At 33.5% G+C, this 25,845-nt stretch overlaps 1 protein-coding gene and 1 long non-coding RNA gene across 3 annotated transcripts in view; one reads left to right on the top strand and one right to left on the bottom strand.

The window, feature by feature from the left end:
• The window catches only part of LOC127836235 (uncharacterized), a 478,549-nt gene that overhangs the window by 174,757 nt on the left and 277,947 nt on the right, over nucleotides 1–25,845 (bottom strand). The gene's annotated exons all lie outside the window — the stretch shown is intronic.
• On the top strand, nucleotides 1,315–25,845 carry LOC127836250 (uncharacterized). The gene is made up of 3 exons (XR_008028683.1): nucleotides 1,315–1,349; nucleotides 24,753–24,895; nucleotides 25,700–25,845. It is a non-coding gene; the product is annotated as an uncharacterized LOC127836250 (long non-coding RNA).

Raw genomic sequence — 25,845 nt, 5'->3', positions numbered from 1 at the left:
ACCGACGACTGTAAATAACCGACAGACACCTCCTCTTCTGCTCCAGACAAATGCACAACAATCACATACCACACACTATACACAACCATACACAGATCACCACCAAGGAACCCGGAACACACGGGCGTGGCGCTCTCATACGCGCCACCCGTAATGAGTGGGGGTGTGAGAGCGATACGTGTGTGTGTTCCGGGTCTTACGTACCGGGTGGTGTTGGGATGTGGGTCGCGTTGAGTGTCTTGCACATTAGTAATGTGCGGGACACTCGGCGTGATCCGCACCTCATCACCACCTTTAGGTAGATAGCACATTAAGGTCTCATTGGCCAACGTGCACGGAACTTATAAAAATTAAAGTATTTGGCGAATACCCGGGAAGCCGGGGTAAATTTGACCTACTTTGGCTCTAAAATTAATCTTTTTCCCCTGAGAGGTCACAGGGGCAGGTCGGGCTACCGTAACCTCGTGAAGAGGCCAGTAGGACCTGTAAATAAACTCTGTAACACACACAAATGTAGGACCCGCTAAATACAATGACCACAAATATGGCCGACATGGCAGTGTTGATATTTATGAAGAAAACGATTCCTGGAAATACAAATGTCAAACGATTGAAAATTTTGACCACTGTGAAGAATAACGTTTAGAACCCGTGTCATTTACAAAATTTAATATTGTTCTTGAGCAGTAAGAGGGGATAAAGTGGATTTATGATTGTGTGATGACTGTAGCCATGTGAACGGGTTATCGTACGGCAAAAACCCATCAAGTAAAGAAGAGTCTTCAACTTTTCAAGAAAGGAATGCCTTGTTTTGCTATCAACACAAAGCTCGGAACAGGAAGGTACATGGATTACAGTATGCAATATTTTTTTTAAGTATAACAGTTTCATTATTCATAATTGGAGTTCATGCGAGAATAAGTTCCTCACTGTACGGTCTCTAACTACCGTTTCGTGGAGTTTGTCAAAACAAGAGCAACTTGTTTGCCATTAATAATAGTTTTACTTTGAACTTTAATACATGTATAAAAAATAGTATTGAATCAAAATTGTTAAGCATTGGCTACGGCATAGTTTTTATTGTTTACATATTCATGTGAGAATAAGTTGCTCACTTGACGGTCTCTAACTACCGTTTCGCGGACTTTGTCAAAACAATAACAACTTGTTTGCCATTAACTTTGAATTATAATCTAAACCAATAAAAATAATTCAGTGGAACTTTAATTTTCCGTATTTTCTCTTGATTTAACATGGTTTAAATTAACCTCAGCTTTAATAACAATGAATACAGTAGGGCACAGTCGACAGTGACAATTTTCAGATAAAATTCCTGGTTTTTGTCAAAGGTAAATTAAAATAGGTTTTTCATTTGATTTTCTCATTAAAAAAAATCAAAGTTGGTCTTAAAAGATGTAATTTCATGCTTAATGAATCTATTACACCAATCATGATGTTTGTACGAGCCGTTTTGGCAGTCATAACGACGATTTTAGACGCTGTTTATCATATGTGTCTGTTTGCCTAGGTAGTTGTCAAAATCTTAACAGTGATTTTTTTGCTTTAATTTGTTACAGCCTGTGCCTTTTGAATTGGGAAAATTAGCGCGATAAACGGTGAAATTGGGAAAAATAGCGCGATAAACCATAAAATTGGGAAAAATGAAGCATTATAAATAGGATTGTGATATTGTTTTTAAGTGCGTGTTCAGGGAGTTTTCTAGAAAAGGAGTCTGGTCAAATTGTTGTTTTTTTTAATCAATAAAAGTGGCAAGTTTGGGAATGATTTATGGACAAAAATGACTAAATTCAAGTTATATATTTTGTAAGATGTTTAAAAAATAAAGTTGAGACCTAGATTTAAGAAATCATAATTAAGTTATATGAGACTTCTTTCTTAAAAAAAAAAAAAAATTATTTTTTTTTTTTTTGGAAGTTGGGCTTTTTTTGGGAAATTTTGGTCAGAATTTTGGGAAAAAACGTGTATTTTTGCGATTGGGAAGCAGCCGAAATTCGGCTGTACATTTGAGCAAAAAAAATCACTGCTTAAACACTTCTCAATTTATCATTTGTTGTAGAACTTTTCTATATTGACAAATTAACATTTCGTTTAACAATTTACGGGCATATATTCCATAAGACGTATACTATTCTACTTTCATTTTATGTACTTAAAATTATTGTTTTACATTTAACAGACTGTGAACTGAGCAAGGTTGTATTAAAAAGTAATATCAAATTTATGTTGCAAATCTTTATGCAATCTCACAATGACAGGTTAGCGATGACAATTCCATGCGAAATGATAGCATTAATGCATATGTCAGGAATGTGTTTAATTACAATGTATATTTGATTTTTTTTATTGGTACATATTTAAATGTTTCTATTCTTCTAAAAATTTATAGTTTTGGATGTCAATATTAATTGTTGAGTTCATGATCAAGTTTAACATGAAAGCAATTATGATCTAAGATTCATACCAGAGTTGCGACACCTTAAGGGTTTCGCGGGATGGAATGAGTGGGAAGATCAAATCAAATTGAAAGCCGATTATTTCGACCAAAAAAAAAATTTGGTACGAAAAAAATAAATGGGTACGAATAAAAAAATTTGGGTACAAAAACAGTTGGGTACGAAAAAAATTTTGGTACGAAGAAAAATGGCAATAAAAAGATTGGGTACGAAAAAATTTGGGTACGAAAAAAAATTGGGTAGAAAAAAAATGGGTACCAAAAAAATTTGGGTACGGAAAAAAATTGGGTACAAAAAAATTTGGGTACAAAAAAAGTGGTTACGAAAAAAGTGGGTACAAAAAAAAAATTGGGTACGAAAACATGTGGGTACGAAAACAATTTGGGTACGATAAATAAAAATTGGGTACGAAAAAAAATTGGGGTACGAAAAAAGAAAATTGGGTACGAAAAAAATTTGGTACGAAAAAAATGGGTACAAAAAACATTTGGGTACGAAAAACATTTGGGTACGAAAAATATTTGGGTACAAACAAATGGGTACGAAAAAAAATTGTGGGTACAATGGGTTCATGTTAAGGTTTTAGCATGGCAGACGCCGGATGGCGAAAAGACACGACATGACACAATGAGCTGGCTATGACAAAACCTGAGGTTTTTTTCCGAAAACAGCCGAGCTCATAATGCATAAATCAGTGAGTAATAGTACTTATACTCAATAGGCACAGGGTATAAAATCAGAACCACTGGGCCGAATCTGCTGAAACTTGGTCGCATTATAGATTATGGTCCAAACAAGCTACAGAATGAGCGCTTCTGGACCTGACAGCGTAAAACATTAACCGATAATGGACAGCACAAAATGGGTCATTTTGTACAAAAAAAAAACAAACTTAAAGTGGCATTTAAGACATTTTAGACATCAGAAAGTTGCAAATGTTTAATATTCTGCACTCTTCGACTGGTTTGTTTTTTTACAAATTTAGAAGCATTTATCCTTGAGGTGTATAATTATAAACCCTGTTATTCAATGTCAAAAATAGCTAAGCAGCAATGCCCCTTTAACATTATTCCTTATATTTAATTGTATTGTTTAAAGAAAGAACTGTGTATATTTAATGATAATGGCTCCGTATTTCACACTTGATAGGCCACTGCTGGGGCTTGAACCCAGAACTCATCTCACATTGTAAGATGCATTTTTCAATTAAACTACAATGACTGTATCGTGTGAAGTGGAGCCAACATACACCCACATAAGTGAAAAAATCATTATGTCGATATATTTGTCCTGGGCGTTTTCCGACATGTTGCATAACTGTTTACCACAAAAGATGTCTACATACAGGGCTCGACATTAAAGGTAGTCCGACTGTCCGGGACAACCAAATTGTTAGTCCGGACAAGTAAATAAAGAAATTTGCTAGTCCGACAGGACAAGTGGTCATTATAATTGTATAACTTAGAAAAAATGCCTTTAAAGCTATTATTTCTGTGGAGATATCACTCAATTTTTCCGAGAATATTTTGTATACGTTTAATCGTCGAAGCCCGAGATATTCCGATAGTTCCATGTGATACATGTACTACACTGAACTGTTCACAAGGGAAGCAACCCTTAACATTTTTTTCTTTGCCAAGATAACTAGAATATTCTCCCGTGTAAAGAATATGCATTTTACGACACCGGTACACATCGATCTTACAGACAATTAACGTAGTGACGTCCTCCCTTTGTATAGAATGATTTTGTTTTTTTAAATATCAGTTAAGTACTGTACATATACATCACTTTTAACATTTTCTGTTTGATGTTGTCAACAAACAAGTTTTTGTCAGGTATTATGGCTTTGTATAATGTTTAAAAATCAATTATCTTGAGTTTTCCTGTTATTCAAGTCAGTTCTTTTTGTATTAAAATTGCCTGCAATTATGTTTACATGTAATATGAACGATTCAAGTAATAACATGTAATTTGAACGATTCAAGTCTTTATGATTTGAGCATTTTGTATTATTTCATTATTTTGCAAAGTAATGAGCAGAATAAAGATATAATGGTCAGGACAAGTTGCTTTTTGGTCAGGACAAGTGAAATTATGGTCTACTTGTCCGACTGGACAAGTGGCTTCAAAAGTTAATGTCGAGCCCTGACATAGATAAATATACATACATGTAAATGGGAAAAAAATGAACTGTCTATTTTTAATTTTTGCTTCATATATACACATTTCCTAGCCTGCCATGATTTATAATTATATCATGTTGAAATCATTTATAGACAGAATATTACTGAAACTGCAATAAACAATAAGATAGATAGATAATAATAATGTTTAATTCTATCTAATGCAATGAACAAATGTTCTTCCGATGCCATTTTCACTAAGGTATAGGTATTGAATCCTGATATACGACTAAAACTGAACATCTAAACAGCAGTATTTTACATGAAGAGTACTCACAAAACCACAACAATAATACTCGATGAATGAACTGTCCGAAATCCGAAAAATATGTACACTACAATAACAAGACGTTAATAAAAATATGCACGTTAACATTATTCAAGATATGAAAGCAATATATCAAGGGATATAGGAAATATTTGGGGTGTTACGCACAATTTAACATAAAGTCAGTGTGCGAATTTCACTTTTTAAACCACTAGCCCGTTCGGGCTACCAGATGGATTTTTTCACTATCCCGAACCAAAGTTTACTAGCCCGAACTGTTTATCACAAGTTTTTAAAATAAGTTTATATTTTTGACGGTTCTGGATAGTTTTTATTGCAGGTAGGGTGTAATGATGAGGATTGCAACTAACAGTTGATCCCAATTAGCAGGAAATGTTATTATAATATTTCAATGACACAATACGATTATAATATTTATGTATGACGATATTCGTCAATCAATACCTAACATGCAGTCAAGAAGCAAAGGTTTTTTTATCCAATCTGTAAATAATTTTAGATGTCAATTGTCCCAAATTAGAAATCCGAAACATTAAGCCTAAAGTCTGAGGCCGTATGATAAAGCGAATAGAGGGCAGTGTCTCCTCCCCCTAGCTTATTGTTCTTTTTTATAGTCTTTCTAGGTCCAATTCTGGTGAGTACAATGTAAAAAAATATCAACCAGACCATCCGTAAAATCGCATGTGTATTCATCATTCTAGATATTTTTTTATCAAGAAAGTCGAAAATAAATTAAAATCGACAGATAATACCGTATCCGGAAACAACTGTCCAAAAACATATCAATATAAGTCTTTGCACGTGAAATAAAATATGCATATTGTTAAACTGCTTAAACTGAAAACCAGTAAAAAGTAACCAAGCAACTACGCAATCAATATATAATTTGGTTGACATATTCTATTAAAATATGATAGTTCAATGCGTTGATTTGTCAATAGATCATTACAAATCCAAGATGGGGGACATTAAAAACATTTGTAGACTTGTATGGTTTGCTGAAAGTACAGCAAATTGAACAACCTGGGTAGATCCGCATTTTATTCGCACAGTATCAAAAAAAAATTTGTCATTCAAACTCTCGTCATGTCAACATAATCGGAAGGGTGAGGAAACGCGATACGACGCTAAATAAACGCAAGATATGGTTCAAGCGATGGATGAAAATAATATTTTTGAGCATTTTTTATTTCAAAAGTTTGAAAAATCAATAGCCCAATCGGGCTAGTACCCATGGAAATTCAGTAGCCCAAAACGAGATCAACTAGCCCCGGGCTAGTGCAAATTTCGAACACTGTAGATTTATAAATAATATGCATATTCTACGTGGAAAAAGGGTCATAATTCTTACAAAATGCAAGTGATACAGTTGTCTGCTCTTGTTTTTAGGTTGGGGTCATGTTGGTTAACACGTATGCAAAATATGGAAGCAATATGTCAAGGGACATAGGAAATATTTGGGATGGTACGCAAACTTTAACATTTGCACGCTTATGCCGATGCCGGGTTGAGTAGGATAGCTCCTCTATATATATTTCATATATAATAGTCGAGCTAAAAAGTAAATTTACTATAAACAACAAGCTTACCTAAATCACAACTTTAATGCAATGCTTATAACAATAAAGTTACAAAGATATTTCATTGATTAAAACTAACTTATTACTATTGGTTGCCCGCACTGACAACCATCTTTAGTATGTTGGTTGCCCAGATAAAGAATAACCAGCCCAGAATTATGTACATGTGTATATTATACTTTCTTTTAATAAAATAATAGATAATTAAATAAATTTGCTGACATTGCACTTCTCAATGAATGATGTTTTATTATGAGTCTGAATTTAATCATTTCCTATTCCTTAATAATGAATGTTATTTAACTAGTATTGATCCATGGTGGTCAATTGTTATTCAATTTTTATTGCACTGAATTGTTTTAAGCTTTAAAAAAAAAAAACAAGTTGCCCGGCCGGACTATCAACTTTGGAAATTGAGTTGTCCAGGCCAAAACTACTTGCCCCGGGCTCACGGGAAACCACTAATTTTCATCCCTGTATACCCTTTCATTTTCTGTTCTTCCATCCCATTCTCAAAATGAATTTTAAACCACAATATTTTTTAATAACATTTGTATGAATTGCTAACCATTATCACCCAAAAAACAATTTTACAAAGCTGTAATCCTGTCGTAGAGATTTAGTTTACTATTATCAGTGTTCTCTTAACTTAAATACCGGCAGCCAGTGATTTTGCCGGTTACATTTACTCTTGATGCCGGCTACTTTTCCCAAATATATCAAGTAAATGTCACAAATGCTTTCGTTTTACTGCATAGTTGCCGGCCATATAACTGGCTACTCAATTTTTTCTGGAAAACACTTAATTATGCATGACAAACACACAATACTTACATGTACATACATCTTAGATTTGTTTTTAAAATAAATTGACACTTCCAGCTTGTCGTCATTAAAATCCAAAGATTCAAATAATTTTCCACGAGATACGTCAACAATTGTGTAATCAAATGAATGAAAAATAAAAGTAAAGAAAGCCGGAATTTACATAAATTTCAGGTTGATAAACACAACAAGGTAAAGGTAGTCGGTGAGATATAATAATAATACAGTTAGTAAGGCCCAAACCCTGGGTACGGTAAATTTACTAAAACATACCGGGGAATTTTAACACTAAATCGGTTGTTGTCGGCTATGTTGTAAAAATTAATTATGTTCACATTTATGTCAATTTTCTGTTAAATGGCATTTATATTATCAAAACTAATTGTTAAAATCATTAATGTGATTTAATTTTAAATCTTAAATTGTTTAAAGTCGCATCATTGTATGACGTCGTCAAGTATAATATTTTCCGCGACGTTGCACGTTCACTTTTTAACGCCATAGATTTTTTTAAAGAAACATTATTTGGTTTGCGAGGTCCGTTAAATGGGGAACACCATATTCGGTATTTATATTATGTTTTAACAATTAATTCATGCTGTGTAATAAATATTGTATAAGATATTTCGATATTGATTGAAAATGTTTCAAATTGTTATTTATGAAACCTCTTATTCTAATGACCCGGGTGTACTTTGTCCAGGGTTTTCCATGGAAATCCATGGAAAATATGAGGCTGGAGTATTCGGACTAAGTTTCCAGCCTTTTCCAGCGTCAATATTTTAAAAAAAGGGTGGAAAATTGTCCACGGTATGTGGAAATAGCCTGGAATAGTTTCCATGGTTTTCCAGGCTCCCTGGAATAATTACCATGGAACAATTTCCAGGGTTTTCCAGCCAGCATGGAATAAATACCGTCCGAATACTCCATGTAATCTGGAAAACCATGGAAAACCATGGATTTATTTCCAGGGTTTTCCAGATTACATGGAGTATTCGGACGGTATTTTTTCCATGCTGGCTGGAAAACCCTGGAAAATGTTCCAGGGTTTTTCCATGTTCAATATTCCATGGATGCCTGGTATAACATGGAAAATTGTCCAGCGTTTACCATGGTCACTGAATAGAAAAAAAAAATTCTGGTCTAAAAACAATATTCATGTATTAAATGAATACAATACTCACAGCTTAAGTAAATCATAATTTAAGGTTAGATTAAAACAAAACAAAAAATCAACATAATGCCTTAGTTTCTTCGATGTATTATTTTGTTCACAATTCATCAAAATATAACATCAGATTACAAATTGTGTTACATTTATTTAACAAATTATTTAGATCAAACAAGTGTTGTTTAATACATGCTTACAAAGCCTCTAGGTCCATAATCATAAATCAGGCCCTTACATAACAGAACAAGCGCTCCTTTAAAAGTTAAAAAGTATAATGCAACCTTCACAACATGTATTCAAAGTAACAAAATACAAGCAAGTCAAGTAATATACAGTAACAATTCACGAACCCTGTACAAACGATATACAAGAAACAAAATGAAAAATTTAAGTTATTTTTAGCTGCTTCATGTATGTCACAATATATGTAGATGAACATGAGCACAAGGATAATATTTTTATGTCCCCCACTATAGTAGTGGGGGACATATTGTTTTTGCCCTGTCTGTTGGTTAGTCTGTTGGTTGGTTGGTCTGTTGGTTGGTTGGTTGGTTTGCACCAACTTTAACATTTTGCAATAACTTTTGCTATATTGAAGATAGCAACTTGATATTTGGCATGCATGTGTATCTCATGGAGCTGCACATTTTGAGTGGTGAAAGGTCAAGGTCATCCTTCAAGGTCAGAGGTCAAATATATGTGGCCAAAATCGCTCATTTTATGAATACTTTTGCAATATTGAAGATAGCAACTTGATATTTGGCATGCATGTGTATCTCATGGAGCTGCACATTTTGAGTGGTGAAAGGTCAAGGTCATACTTCAAGGTCAGAGGTCAAATATATGTGGCCCAAATCGCTTACTTTTAGGAATACTTTTGCAATATTAAAGATAGCAACTTGATATTTGGCATGCATGTGTAACTTATAGAGCTGCACATTTTGAGTGGTGAAAGGTCAAGGTCATCCTTCAAGGTCAGAGGTCAAATATATGTGGCCCAAATCGCTTATTTTATGAAAACTTTTGCAATATTGAAGATACAGTACACTCCACGCGTTTTCCCCAAAAAACGCGCTCCCTCCGCGGGTTTTTTTCTGCTAGCGAGTGTTCACGCGGCGTTGGAAGAGCGAGGTAAACTCGATAAAACGCTCGGCGTTACGCCGCGTTCGCTAATTCCCGCGGCGTGTATTACTTTAGGCTAGTCGGTAAATGCAGACACTTTCCGTTCTTATCAGTGATCGCCGCGCAACGCCGCGTTAGCAGTGTGCTACTGGACATGCCAAAAAATAAAAACATTGTTATAATAAATTGTTTAAATACTGTAGTACATGTATAAAAAAGATAATTGTATAGAAAATTAATACATATAAAAAATATGTTTTTAATTCACAGGTACGTCTACAATATGAATTAGTCTAATATAATACATTTGACAAATTAATATTTAAATCAACACATATGACACAAGAATAAATGTTCCGTAAAATTTCCAAATGAGAATAATAATTAGTAATCCGAAACACACTACGATTTTTAATTGTTTACACGACGTTTTCAAATGCTTCCAATATACAGTCCTCATGTATATTTCCCGACAAAAGCGCGCGAAAATTATGCTGCAATGTACAAGGTCAAGGTACAACGTATACTCCTGCAAAGCGTGCGTGTATTGATTTTTTTTATACAAACTTTGTAGCGCAGAGAGCATTGTTGATTTCGGTTAAAAGTTTCTTTGGTATTTATTAACGAAATTATATCTCGAATAAGTTGATATTTCCTCTTAAATAATTTCAAATCGAACACGCCGAATCTTTATCGATACGGTATTTTAGTAGAGGAATTATTTTAACACTAATTGTACTGTAAACTGATTACAGAAGACATCTGCGCGGAACTGGATTTTAAGTGTTTGACGTTATGAAAACACGCAAAGCTTGTCTACTGACCTATTGTGTAGACTGCTGTCTGCGGTGTTTTGACAAAAGGGATTAACATGTGTGAATGTCACTCTGCTGATTTGGTCCATAATTACTGGTAAACATTGTTTTGAATGTCGACGCAACAAGAATACAACTGTGAATATTAAATGCAATTATCTACTCAATAGTTACAACCGTTTAGCAATCAATGGAATAACCTACAAACAAAGAGAAATTCAATGCATTAGCCAGCAGAGAATTGACTTTGTTCCGACAATTAAAACCATTCCTTATGCATTCGTTGAACGTGTTTACTTGAGTAAGTTATGCCTTTAGACAGGAAGCGGCTTTTCTTTGATTACGTCAAACTGTCAATTCACACAGATTTGCGAGATTTTTAGGGTCCTTGGTCATTTGTATACATGTTCAGTATAGAAAATCACCTGCTAACATGAAAACTTTGGATTAAATTATCAAAATAAAAACAATGTTGCAAACTGTGTTTATATTAATTGGTAAGTATTAGTTGAAAGACGACGTTTTGTGTGTCGTAAATCAACGAGTTTTCTATACAAAAACAACTACTTCTACAACCACGTCGGGATTGATCTATCTTGGTTGTTTTTTTTAATTGTAAACATTATACTACATGTACATGTATGCACTTTTAATAAATGTAATTTTATTTGAAAATCAGGAAGTCAAACAAAATTAAATTGATCGTTATTTCGTAAAACGCGGAGTTTCCCCCGCGTTGCCAACGCCGAGGGCCGCCGCGTCGGCTTATCAGTTTTGCCGATCGTTAACCGCCGCGTCCAAAATCATGCAAACGCCGCGTATAGCGGGATTTTCTTACTCTCCCTCCAGGTCGAAACCCGCGGAGTATGGAGGGAAATTGGGGAAAACGCGTGGAGTGTACTGTAGCAACTTGATATTTGGCATGCATGTGTAACTTATGGAGCTGCACATTTTGAGTGGTGAAAGGTCAAGGTCAAGGTCATCCTTCCAAGTCAAATATATGGGTCAAAATTGCTCATGTAATGCAACTTCTGCAATATTGAAGCTAGCAATTTTATATTTGACATGCATGTGTATCTCATGGAGCTGCACATTTTGAGTGGTGAAGGGTCAAGGTCAAGGTCATCCTTCAAGGTCAAACGTCATATAGGGGGACATTGTGTTTCACAAACACATCTTGTTCTCAGCTACTTTCACTTTAATGCAATTTAGGTGCTTAATTTCATTAAAATACTTTTATATAATTTTATTGTTCAAAGAAATTCAGAACATAATAGATGTACATGTATTACTTTCCAAGTGACAATTTAAAATATAATTGCAAATCTAAAACTTGTGTAGGCAGCTTAGTAAATTATAAGTACCCAGGTGGGATAAAATTACAGTTTTTAAAAAACTTTTTTGTTAATTAGCTGGGCTTCAGTAGGTCGTGGATCTTTTATAGAACTTGTACTGCTGTTATACTGTAGGGCTCCTGCATGATCTCTGAAAGAAAAACAAAGCAAACAATATTACAAGAAAGTCATAAGTTTTTTACATTCATCTGTAAAAGTAAATGTGCAGCAATCATATGATTGAATATCTATACTTTAATGCTCATTCATATTTTTATCTATTTTAGATATTTCATATCACTGCTCAATTCTGTACATCTGGCTTTTTTGTATTCGAGCGAACATTTACGATCCTAAGTAGTTTGCAAGCGGGCTTTAATCTACTTGCAAACAGGAAAACTGAGACTTTAAAGTGAATAAATTGGTGATTTAACTTATATTTTTATAATGACTCTCTTTTATTTTGAAATTTATATTGTTGTTTTCTTAAATGCCCCAAAACGGGGTACACTAGCATGTTTCTGGAAACTCAAACATATATAGGAATTCAGATATTGCTATATGAAAGTTATGCTAATTTGCTAATTCATATAAAAATAACCTGTAATTGAAACTAGACCAAAATATTGGATACCAAAAAGACAAAATACTTTCAGGTGGTTAACATTAAATTACTTATATGAGCCCGGGGCATAACAATATTTACCATGAATTTGTGGCCATGTTAGTCCTCTTGGTAAATGCGCCAAAAGAGCCGCTTTGCTGTCTTGGGTTATTTCCCTGCCAAACTCTGCACCATCTTCCATCAACTGGTCAGCTACAGTTAAAGCACATTATGAAAATGTATATAGAAAAGAATTCAAGTATTGTTTTAAATATTTAGTAAAATGGTCTTTTAATAATAACTTACAATGAAGTTAATACATCACAAAGCATAGCATAACAAAATTTGTTGGTATGATTAGTACAAATTTATTATTGCTATAATTAGAAAGATGTGTAATTCTATTGGTATGAAAATGCACAGTGAAACCTAAAAAACAATGCTATTGGTTTAATTAATTTATTTATAAACATTAACAGCATTAATGAGCATTGAGTTCTTATCATGCACAGCACATAACTCCCTTAGCCTCAGTTCCCTAGCCATGCATTATAAACTTCCGATACTACATTCAAGCTTATTAATATCTCCACATAGGACTTCCTTTATCAAGCTGCAAACTGCACTTAGTGAAAATGTGTGTGACAGCTGCTTTTAAACTTCTATATTTGCCATACTTTTACCTAAAATGTCACATAAAAAAGATCTACAATGATGACATAAGAAGAATAAATTTAAAAGAATATTTAAAAATAATGAAAAGCACAAACCTTCAGTTGTTGTTCTATTCCTAGACAGACTTCTGAAACACTTGTATGCATTACTTTTTAACAACATTTCATGTCACTTTCCAAATGATATCCATACATTATTATTTTAAGAAATTCTTGTTAATGGAAAAACTCATTAACTCTACTGTTTGTGAAATTACATTAACTTCATTTTAACAACAAGTTTAACCTGCATTTTTTCTTCAATACGCCTTCTCCAGAATTTCAATCTAACAGGTAAACTTTCTGTATTTGAACTCAGCCAATCAGAAAAGGCTGTGATATTTTATAACCAATAGATTAGCCGCAGACACATCTGACTCACACACAGGCATCTCAGATAGTTTGTTAATTGCAAACCTGGACTGTAGTTAAATATTGAGTGTGTATACACCTTGAACAGGGTTAAGGAATTTAAACTTGTAGACATTGCTTTGAAAGTTACTACTATTACTTCTACTACTAGTACTACTACTACTACTACTACTTCTGCAAAACTACTACTACTATTACAACAGCCACAACAACAACAACAACTACCTACTACTACTACTACTACTACTACTACTGCTACTACTACTACTACTACTACTGCTACTTCTACTTCTACTACTACTACTACTACTACTACTACATCTACTACTACTACTACTACTACTACTACTACTACTACTACTACTACTACTACTGCTGCTACTACTGCTACTACTACTACTACTACTACTACTACTTCAACTACTACTACTGCTTCAACTACTACTGCTACTGCTGCTGCTACTGCTGCTGCTGCTACTACTCCTGCTGCTGCTGCTGCTACTACTACTACTGCTACTGCTGCTGCTGCTACTATTACAACTCCTGCTGCAGCGACTACTACTACTACTGCTGCTGCTGCTGTTACTACTACTACTACTTCTACCACTACTACTGCTGCTACTTCTACTTCTACTTCTACTACTACTACTACTACTACTAGTAGCAGTAGTAGTTGAAGTACTAGTAGTAGTAGTAGTAGTAGTAGTAGTCTACTACTACTACTACTACTACTACTAGTACTTCAACTACTACTGCTACTACTACTGCTACTACTACTGATGCTGCTGATGCTGCTACTGCTACTACTGCTGCTGCTGCTACTTCTACTACTACTACTGCTGCTGCTGCTAATGCTACTTTCTTAATTACTACTACTACTGCTGCTACTAGTATTGTTATTATTATTTATACTACTATTGCTACCATTACTGCTACTATTCCTGTAAATGCTAAAACAACAACACAATAGTAACTGCTACTGTCACTTAAATTTGCACCAATAGTATAACTATCAGTAGTTTAACTGCTTGTACAACTTATACAACAACCACTTTTACTTCTACTCCTACAACATATTCTACTGCCAGCACCAGCATTACTACTTCTACTACTACTACTACTACTACTACTATAACTAGTACTATTTCTGCCCAAACTATGCACATTGTTTTATGTTTTATTCATATGTTGTGTAAATTGTTGAACTCTGATTTACTTTGAATAAAATGTGTTGCATTTTTATAAGTTATTTTCTCCTCTTATAAAGTCTAAGTTTTTTCCAGGGTTAGCTGAAAATGTTAGAGTCTTTTCCATGCTTAAAAAATTCTATGTTCCACTTTCCATGCCATCTGGAAATATTTTCCAGGGTTATCCAGCCTAAATCCAGCGTTTTCCATTCCTTTTCCATGCTTTTCCATCCAAGGCTGGAAAATGCTTGGAAAAAAAGTCCACGTTTCATGGACATTTCTAGAACAAAACCCTGGAAAACCCTGGAAACTGTTTCAAATTCCAGGGATTACCATGGAATTCCATGTTATACCATGGATTTCCAGCCTAAGTTCCATGATTACCCTGGACAATGTACACCCGGGGAGTGTATGCTATTATATTATACTTTGAAAAGCATATCTGTTGTACTATAATCTTATTATTCATTTTTTGTTGTTAATTTCATTTATTGTAGAGAATCGTCAATGTTACATCTAGTCGCCAAGGCTTGTTGTCAGTGTTAGTCGTAAATGTTTGTGATCATTGTCGTCAATGTTAGTCGTCAATCCTTATCATCATTATACATGAAGGAAATAAAAGCAGAAACAGAGACGTATTCTTGATTACTTGCTTATTCCTACGGCGTCCTCTCAACACTCATACTAAAAAGCATGTTGATGCAGATTTAAAAAAAAAAGGTTGTTTAAGGTAAACAATATTGTTTTACGTTAATCTGTAGCATGTTTAACATCGGATTTTTGGCGGATATACAACTCGGATACAATCTAATATTTGCGGGTATGTTTAAGTTTATTTACCGTACCCGGGGTACATGTAAGTAAAGTTAAGAGTACCCGGGGTACATGTACCTGTAAGAAGTACCTGAGCCGAGAATGACCAATCGAGCCTTAGTACCAATCGAGCCTTAGTAAGTGAGTGATGGTGTATGGGATAACATGCACTGAGGGTGTATATTTTTCATAAACAAGTCAATTGAAGGTGTTAAGAGATGCATTGATCCATAAGATTAAATTAATTAATTAACCACGGGCTTATTAAAATTAAAACGATGACATTACATTGTACCAGCTGTTTAGTGTTCTATACTGTAAGCTTGCAATATTTTAAATAATGTAAACAACTTACCTTGTATTAAGTTGGCATATTGTTGTCAGGTGTAGAAACTTTTTATACTTATTTCTGTTAAGTTGCACTGGCTGAACCAAAAGAATTATGTAGTCGTTTGTAAATAATCACGAAACAACCTACTTATGCATATATGCTTGCCAGTTACTGAGTTTGTGCATTTCCATTCATTATACTATCGGCCTTGGCAAACAGCGTAGACTCAGTCAGATGAGACGCCGTGTGATGTCTGCTATTTCGTTACGCAGAAGATTTCCATATCGACGGGTGTTTTTATGTCAAATGTTATGGTTTTTCAATAGATCGTATATTTATCTACAAAACAGCGAATTAGCGTTCACTTTACATCATTTTGAATTATGTTATTGTGTTAATACTTTTTCGCGTTCTTTTCGCAGCCATTGGTCGACGCCGTCTGCTATTTCGAAAGCTGAAGATTTCCATATCCACTGGCGTTTTTTTTATGTCAAATGTTAGTGTTTTCCAATGGATCGTATACTTATCTACAAAACGGATAAGTAGCGTTCACTTTACATCGTTTGTGATAATGTTATTTTGTAAATACTTTTTAAGCGTTCTTTCTGTAGAAGTCGGCCATTTTGACGGGTGTGAAAAAATACCGACATTCCCGCAATTACCAAAATCCCCAGGAATCCCCGAGATCCCACGAAATCCCCATTAATATTGTTTATTTATCGAAAAACTGCGTATTTTAATATAGATTGTTGCGAAATACACTGAAATCACTAATGAAATATTGTTTTATATCAAAGTTTGATTTCGGGGATTTCGGTAGGAATTCGGTATATCCACATAGCGCATTTTGTAATTCCGGTTTTGTCAAACTTGCGAAACTTTTTAAGCTTTAATAAAAAAACTAGATTTTTCCCAGGTATAACGCCTACGCCAACAGGTAGATCGCATTCTTGTCCATATTCATGTCAAATTTCAGCAAAAGTTACCGACCAGTTTTCAAGGCGCTCAAATCGCGACTATATGCCTCAACTTAATGAAACTTAGCCCCCTTTATCATTCGTTCGAATGAACGTCATCAATGATGACGTCCAATACATCACTCATTCCATACGAAAAAAAAATGGGTATGAAAAAAATGTGGGTAGGAAAAAAAAACAATTTGGTTACGAAAACAAATTAGAATATGAAAAATATAGGGAACGAAAAAAATTAGGGTACGAAAAAACTATTTGGGTACAAAAGAAATGGGTACGAATAAAAGTTTTGGTACAAAACAAATTTGGCTACGAAAAAAATGGGTACGAAACAAAATTTGGGTACGAAAAAATTTGGGTACAAAAAACATTTGGGTCCGAAAAAGATGGGTACGAACAATTTTTTGGGTACGAACAAATGTTGGTACGAAAACCATTTGGGAACCAAAAAAATGGGTACGAAAAAAAAATTGAGTAAGACAAAAATTGGGAACGGACACATTTGGTACGAAAAAATGGGTACGAAAAAAATTTGGGCACGAAAAAAATGGGTACGAAAAAAAATTTGGGTACGAACAAATTTGGGTACGAAAAACATTTGGGTATAAAAAAAATGGGTACGAAAAAAAATTGGGTACCAAAAAAATTTGGGTACAAAAAAAAAATTGGGTACGAAAAAAAAATGGGTATGAAAAACATTTGGGTTCGAAAAAAAAGGGGACAAAAAAAAGAATTGTGTACGAACAAATTAGGGTACAAAAAACATTTGGGTACGAACAAAATGGGTACGAAAAAAAAATGTGGGTACGAAAAAAATTTAAGGACGAAAAAATGGGTAAAAAAAAAATAGGTACGAAAAAAATATGGTTACGAAATATGGGTACGAATTTGTTTCTATTTAAAATCAAATGATGACGTCAATATAGCACTCATTCCATAAAAACCAGGAGTCAATGACCCCTGGACTGAAATTTTGAGGAGTCAAATTGAAAAATTCTCGGGTCAATTTTGAAGTGCGTTAATTGTGTTTTTGTCTGTATTATTCAATTTTTTTAGATAAAAACATGCTCCAAGAGTTACACAATACAAATGTATCTAAAAAAGTTATACTGCGTTATTAAATAAAAATACCATGATACATAACACAGCATATTTTAATGAATTGGTACGCAAAGATAAGGACAAAATATCAATAATTTGTGCGAACAATATCGACTTTAAGTTTTTCAAAAACAAAACATGTTCATTTTACAACTTTTATTATTTCTATCACTATACTATGTTTATTTGTTAAAACAATAAATGCTCATTAAAATCTACTTCATCATAACACATTTAAGTAATTTAAGATATGTACCTGTAGCACCTTTTCATCACATATTTATCCTTGTTATATTATCATCATCCCTATGATAGCTTTTGTACAAAAACACAATCTAAATGCATGTATATCTATTGCTGTTTATCCGAATACTATACATGTCGGAAATATATACACTTAAGAATGCCTTACCAGTAGTAGTTTAACTTTAATAATCCAAAATTTCCTTGTTGTTATCTGGTTTAAGAAACCTTATTTAATGTTCGTTAAATCCAATTAATGCTATTTCCATTATTGAATCACCATTACTTGTAATTTGAATTGTTGTTGTTGTTTGAATCGCCATTTTTTAATTGAACGCGGGTTTAATGTTAATTTACAATACGTCCGCCAATTACAATGTCAAAGGTCAAGACGTAGCAATTTAATTCTACTCGGATAATTTATATCTAATTGAGAAAATGTGTTTTCTTAATGTTTATGTGTAGTATTATGACTTGAGAGTATAAAAAACAACGCCCGGGGTAGACCTCTATTCCCTCGATTATAGACCGAGTTTCAAATACTGAAACATTAATTTTGATTAGGAGCACAGGCGGATATATTACCATGGAACTGGAGATGTTAACTGACTGACCCTCGGGTTAAATTTTTGATGCGTCAAAATGACGCACGGCAGAAAAAAGGGTTGCGTCAAAAATGAGTCATTTTTAATTTGCTCGCGTCAAATCGCAGGATTCTGCTTCTATTGAAATCGCTGGTCCAATATTTGTTTTGAAGTTAAATATGCATACCGATGTTGATGAAGATTAGACTAACAGTGTGACTTCTGTGGTATAAACATGCTTTTTGTTTGTTTAATATATTAACCAATTTTGTTAGCTCAAATGACCCAGTGTCAAACTTGGCTGAGATTTAATTTATACAAATCTTCTGACCAAACTTCATTAAGATTTGCGCATAAATTTAAGAAAGCTAAACAGTTTTTCAAATTCAGCCAAGACATCATTAGAACAAATGACCTGACCAAGTTTCTTGAAGGATGCACAGTAAATGTGATTTCTAGAGTGGTAACAAGATTTTACTATAGTCACTGGCCCATATAAAGAAAACTGCTATGCCCTCAACGGCCATGGTTAAAATGCGGGTCAGGACGGTCCAAATCCATGACGGCCTGGTCGCTTGACAAGATAATCATAAATCTGATTATTACAATTTAATCAATTTGTGTGGTTTTAATAGCAATAGTAATGTATAATAATGATCATTGTCATTCAAACCGTTATTATCTTGGCTATCAATGTCCATGCGTGAAACAGGCCGGTTGTCATTTATCGAGGCCGTTGTAAGTTTAGGCTGTATTGACCAGACTAATACCTGACATGCGCGCTAAGCATAGCTTAGACTAAAGCCACACACTTTGAAATGAAATACATGTTAATCAATACATAAAGATGCTATTTGAAAGTGTGCAAAATTGTCATTAAATCTATAGCCTTACATGTGTATATTCTAATTGGCATAGATAAAATTAAATCTATAGCCTAGTTAGAAAATAATATATTATTGTTTAAATGGTACCGCTTTTAAACCAAAAGTAGGATTTGTAGACATATATGTCTATTTCGACAAATGAAATTATTTTTAAGTTTTAAAGCGCAAAAAAGACTGATTTCTACCTTGTAATCACCAGATATATTCTAAATGGCAAAGATAAAAATATGTTTATTATTTATACATAAATTTACTATGCCATGCAGTTAATTTTTAGGTGTGTGGCTTTAAGTCATTTACAAAGTTGAGCATATATAATGATTTTTCTACAAATAAATCATCCTCTGAAGCCCCCACTGAGATTCAAACTCAGACCTCTTTCCTCTGTGAAGGAAAGTATTCTATCTTGAAATACAAGGGCATGTAAGAGGAAAGTTAGCTATTTTAAATCTATCAACAAATAGATTTGAACAATATTTATATGTTATTAAAATATGCAAACATCCCATAAGTTTATTTTTCACATGACCTTCAAAACAGAACAGACATCTCTGAATCTGCAATACATTACATTCTTAAGTGTTACATGTAACAAGGTAAATGTTACGACTAACAACAGACGACACACAAAAGGCGATCACAAAATCCAGAGTTTAAAAGAATTTACGATACACGAGATACGTATTTCATACTTAACAAGAGCGAAGGAGTCATAAAAAAACTTAATTTATTATTAACAACCAATTACCTCAATTTTAACTTAAACCCAATGCTTTAAACAATAAAGTTACAATGATATGAACTTCCATTTTCTGTTCTTCCTTCCCTTTCTCAAATTTTATTTAAAACCACACTATTTTTTAATTATAAAAGTATAAAATGCTAACCATTCTGACCTTAAACACAATATAGGAAACCGTACATCCAACTTGTCGTCATTAAAGTCCAGAGTTTACATGAAATTATGTTACACGAGATATGTATTTCATACTACACTACGCGACCCGTTATTTTTTCCGCGATTCTCGCATCACCGCATGTACATGTAACATATATTATGTATACACTTACATTATACATTGCAATAATAAAGCTTTTGTTGTTGTTGTATACAATGGGCGTATTAGCAAAAATACTCCCGTTCCGACATGAATTTGATGAAGTAATGTCGGAAGCTTTAACGGCTCCAAATTAATATAACAGCGCAGAATGATCATGCAATAATTATTGAACATAACATGTAAACATTATTTAAATATATTCCAGGCCCAAATACACTACCACTTTTCAAATTCCATATTGTTGCCATATACATGTAGCACTGTCTAAATTGAAAGTTGCATAGTGTTTCGTCATTGGTCGGTTATAAATACCTTGTTTCTCTATACATGGTATTTGATTTAGACAAAACTAATAATTTGGTAATTTACGAGAAATATGATATAAGCTTTTTAAATACGCTCGTCCCGAATTATGCACTGTACTCTTTACACTTCTGAAAAATGGCGTAGTCATATGGTTGTGTTAATGAAATTCTCAGACATATTTACCGATATAAATGTGACGAATCACAATGAAATCGCGGTGATTTTCCACTCAAAAAGCAAACTGTCCGCCTTGACTCCGCAAATTAGGCAACAATCACGGGTCTCGTAGTGTATACATTGTATATACAGAAGCGAAGGAGTCATAAAAAAACTAAATTTAGTATTAACGACACGCTTACATGTACATCAATTTTAACTTTAATCCTTTGCTCAAAACAATAAAGTTACAAAGATATGAACCTCCAATTTTGGTCATCCTTCTCTTTCTCAAAATTTATTAAAAAACACACTATTTTTTTTTAAATTTGTGTATCAAATGCTAACCATTCTTACCTAAAACATGATTAAGGAAACCGAAATCTTTACGCAGCGAGTTATTTATTCTTATGGAAGATTAAATTATGCATGACAAAAATACAATCGGAAATATTTTACAATCTTTTGATGCTTTAAAAAATATTTTACTGTTAAATAAAATAACACATCTGACTTGTCGTCATTAAAATCCAGAGTTTTAATGAAATTACGTTACACAAGATACGCATTTCATACCATATTAGAGCAAAGGAGACATAAAGAACTAAATTTAGTATAAGCAACACGCTTACCTAAATTTAAACTTTAATCCAATTCTAAAAACAATAAAGTTGCAAGATACAGTAACATGCACGCACTTCCATTTTCTGTGATTTTTTTGCGTTCCATTTCTCAAAATTTATTTACAACCACACTAATTCTTAATTACATTTGTATACAATGCTTAACATAACAAAGTCGTAATCCTGTCGCTGTAAGTTATTTTATTCCTATGAAAATTTAAATTATGCATGGCAAACACAAAATCCAAAATAATTTTGGATTCTTTCTATGCTTTAAAACATATTTAACTGCACGACTGACTTGTAGTCATTAAAATCCAGAGTTTAAATGAAAATACGCCAAACGAGATATAGCTGTATTTCATATCAATTCATGTGTGCTGAACAAAGGGGCAATTATACACTAGGCTTACAATGCTCAAACCAAAAGGTTCCAAATTGTTGCAAACAAATAAATTAAACATTCACATTTATCAATTATAATTACAAGCTATTTGTTTTTGTACTGCTATAAAATGTGGTGTGGTCAACCTATGAGAGAATCAGGTGAACCACTGCCCTAATCAGAAATCAGTCTGAATTAATGTTACTCAGCTTTACATATTCTACTAATTATTAATTAAATAAAAAAATTAAATCTTGACAGAACCTTGTCAAGTTGACGATGCTTATAATTTGAGAAGTTAATGATTTATAATCATCGAGGGGGGTATTCCAGACGTAAAACATTGCATCATTACATGGAAAACAGCTGCACAACTGTATGCGAAAAGGTAAAACAGTATATTCTATCGAGAACTAACTTGCATAGCAACGTCCGAAATGTGCAAACTCCGACATCTATTTCGATATTTATAAATTCAAGATGTAACGTTAACTGAACTGTTGTACAGAAATCAAACTATAAAACTTGTGTTTTGATAAAAAAATAAGCAAAGCAAACCAAAAAAACTTACCCTTTTAACGGCAAAACAATTAATTTATCCAATATTCAACACATGTATTTCCATTCAAATTATGCCCTTGAAGTTGAACTTTAACGGTTGATTGCCGTTTCGTTCCACTATCAGTTCGTGCCACTTATATTTGTGTTGTTTATTTTTCAAGTTAAGTTTCGTAAGAAATAAATGTGTTTGAAAACTTTCTTGCATGGTAATGGTATATAAAATTCAACTCATCGGACAAATTCAAGAACACAATGACACTTACCAAGTTTTCTGAACAACCGTACACAGCGCAAAATGCGGGAGCCGCGTGATGTCTATTTCCATATCCACGGGTGTGTTTATGTCAAATGCTAGTGTTTTTCAATAGATCGTATACTTATCTAAAAAACGGCGAAGTAGCGTTCACTTTAATTATTTTGATGATGTTATTTTGTAAATACTTTCTCGCGTTCTTTTCGAACGCATTGGCAGCCATTTTGAATGTTGGTTGTATACTTCCGAAATTATGTGTTTTAATGACTCTCAAAAATGTTTTAAGTGCAGAAATTGTAGTTTTAAGTATCGATTTCTCGGATTTATTTTATATATTTTGTTCGCTTATTTGCGTTTAAATTTGATTGTTTGTTGTTTACTTGCGAACTATTTTTCATGTGTACGCTAGTGGATATGTAATCAGGTTACCATATTTACATCAATGAAATTTAACTGTTGTTTGTTTTTGTTTGTTTTGTTAATATTTTCTAAACGGGTTCAGCTATGTATGTTAAACACAATATGAACTTATTTATTAATTTGGGAATAAAATCGCAATATGTATTAATTAAAATCAAATTTGAAGTGTCTATCGCGTGAATTGCCTCCTTGGGTTGAATTGTGTTTGGGTTGCTATTAACGCTATTAACGCTTCCGGCGAGAACTCATTTTATAGCGATTGCGCAATAAAAAACACCACTTTTTCGTAAATTTATCAAAAACTGGACTTTTCCCAGATATGACGAATACGCCAAAAGGTAGATCGCATTCTGGTCCATATACATGTCAAATTTCAGCACAAGTGTTGGGCCAGTTTTCAAGACTCCCAAATCGCGGCTATAACCAGGAGCTTAACGAATTTTAGTCGCCATTATCATTCGTTCAATTGAACGTCATCAAATGATGACGTCAATACATCACTCATTCCATAACAACAAATAAAGAAAGTAGAAAGAAAAAAAATATCTTTCTCATAAAGCACGACCAACTACACAAATATTTTGCAATGCTTTTGAAACTTTATATTTTAAATGAATTGTCAGACATGACCAAGAGGTTGCAGCTTAACCCTTTGCATGCTGGGAAATTTGTCGTCTGCTAAAATGTCTTCTGCTGAATTTCTAAAATTAGCATTTTCTTTCATTTTTTTCAAAGAATACTATCAGAATAGCAAACAGTTTGGATCCTGATGAGACGCCACGTTCTGTGGCGTCCAGGGCCCTCACACTACTTTGGGGGAAGGGGTCCGCAGCCCTTAGGAGGGGAAATTTTCGCGGCTTTTCCCTTTTTGGGGGATTATTTTACTTACTCTCTCATTATTTCTTTTGTACATGTTTGCACTATATTCATTGCATTTTTCATAATTTAGTATGTTTGAAAAGATTAAATTGAAATAGAATTGAGAAATAATAATCATTAGACACATCTTTCTATTTAAAAAAAAAATATATATATATATTTTTTTTTTAGGGGGAATTTTTCCCCCCAAAAGGGGAAAAAAGTAAACTTTTCAGGTGGGGGACTGTCGCCGAAATTCGGCGGCAGATTTGATAGATTGAGGGCCCTGGCGTCTCATCTGGATCCAAACTGTTTGCAAAGGCCTTTTAAATTCGGTTCCAGCACTCAAAGGGTTAAGAAAACTGATTAAATGTTCTCAGTCAATATGTGTCTGGACTATCGGAATATCGTTAAGATTGTATTGAGATGTAATACTTCAGCAGACCTTTGTTTTCATTGTCATATATTATTTTCAACTATAACACAATCATACATAAATATTTTGCTATATTTTATTTATTTAGGGGCAGAACCTACTAACTGGTAGTTTCAATGATGAACTATCATGATATAGGGCTAAAATATGGATGTGCCAAATCCACCTCATGAAAAACAGATTGGGCAAAAGTGGAGTGCGAACACTAAATGATGTGCTGCTAAATAGCAGGTTTGATATGATTTACACCTTGCATTGTTTACACTGCACCTTCATGTATACCATGTGACTTTAAGATTTGTGTTGGGAGAATAAGGCGCGACCCAGATAACATTTTTAAGGATGTCTTTTAAAATTATTTCACCATTTGTAATGGGATAATGTCGAGAGCTCGCTCATTCGTGAGAGTGTTCTATAGATATTATGATTTTTTTTAACAAATAAGTAATTTTCTGTAAAGTGCAATCGCGCGTTTTTAATATGAAGTCCCAACACTGATCCGATATTTTTCTAACCGTTCAAACACGTCATTGCACATTACTGGAAAAATACTGATTTGTTTAAAAAAAATCATGATACCTATAGAAAACTCTCACGAATCAGCCGGCTCTCGACTTTATCCCATTTAAAATAGTGAAATATTTAAAAAGAAATCTGTGAAAATGTTAACTGGGGTGCGCTTTATTCTCCCAACACAGATGGTTTACCTTTATGGTGTTAAGTATGGATACTATTTTTTAATATTAAACATTGACAATATACTATTCACTATGCATAACTTGAGGGTTCAGATTGTATAATGTACCAAGCAATAATCTGTTTTTCGTCTTGATTATATAATTTTAATAATATTTCTTGTGTTATTTTCACATACATGTAGATTAAGTTAAACAAGCATTAAGGCAAAACTAAAACATGACATGGTTTTCAATTTCAATAAATTGTTGACAAGCCTATGGTATCTACTGGTGATATGTATTTTTTATGTGTTTGTTTAAGGTTTCAAATCAGGCATTTTTATTTTAATTATTGCAGATCTTTACAAGTAAATTCGGCAAATCCTGATGCAACCTGAGCTTACCAAGTTTACTGACAGTTTGGACTCTGTGTGGATGATAATATGGACAATATATTGTGTTCATGTTGTGTTGTGATTGACATTTTTTAACAGATAAGATTTT

The sequence above is a fragment of the Dreissena polymorpha genome, chromosome 6, assembly GCF_020536995.1.
Source record: "Dreissena polymorpha isolate Duluth1 chromosome 6, UMN_Dpol_1.0, whole genome shotgun sequence".
In the NCBI taxonomy this organism is placed as follows: domain Eukaryota; kingdom Metazoa; phylum Mollusca; class Bivalvia; order Myida; family Dreissenidae; genus Dreissena; species Dreissena polymorpha.
This window is presented reverse-complemented; position numbering and strand designations above follow the sequence as displayed.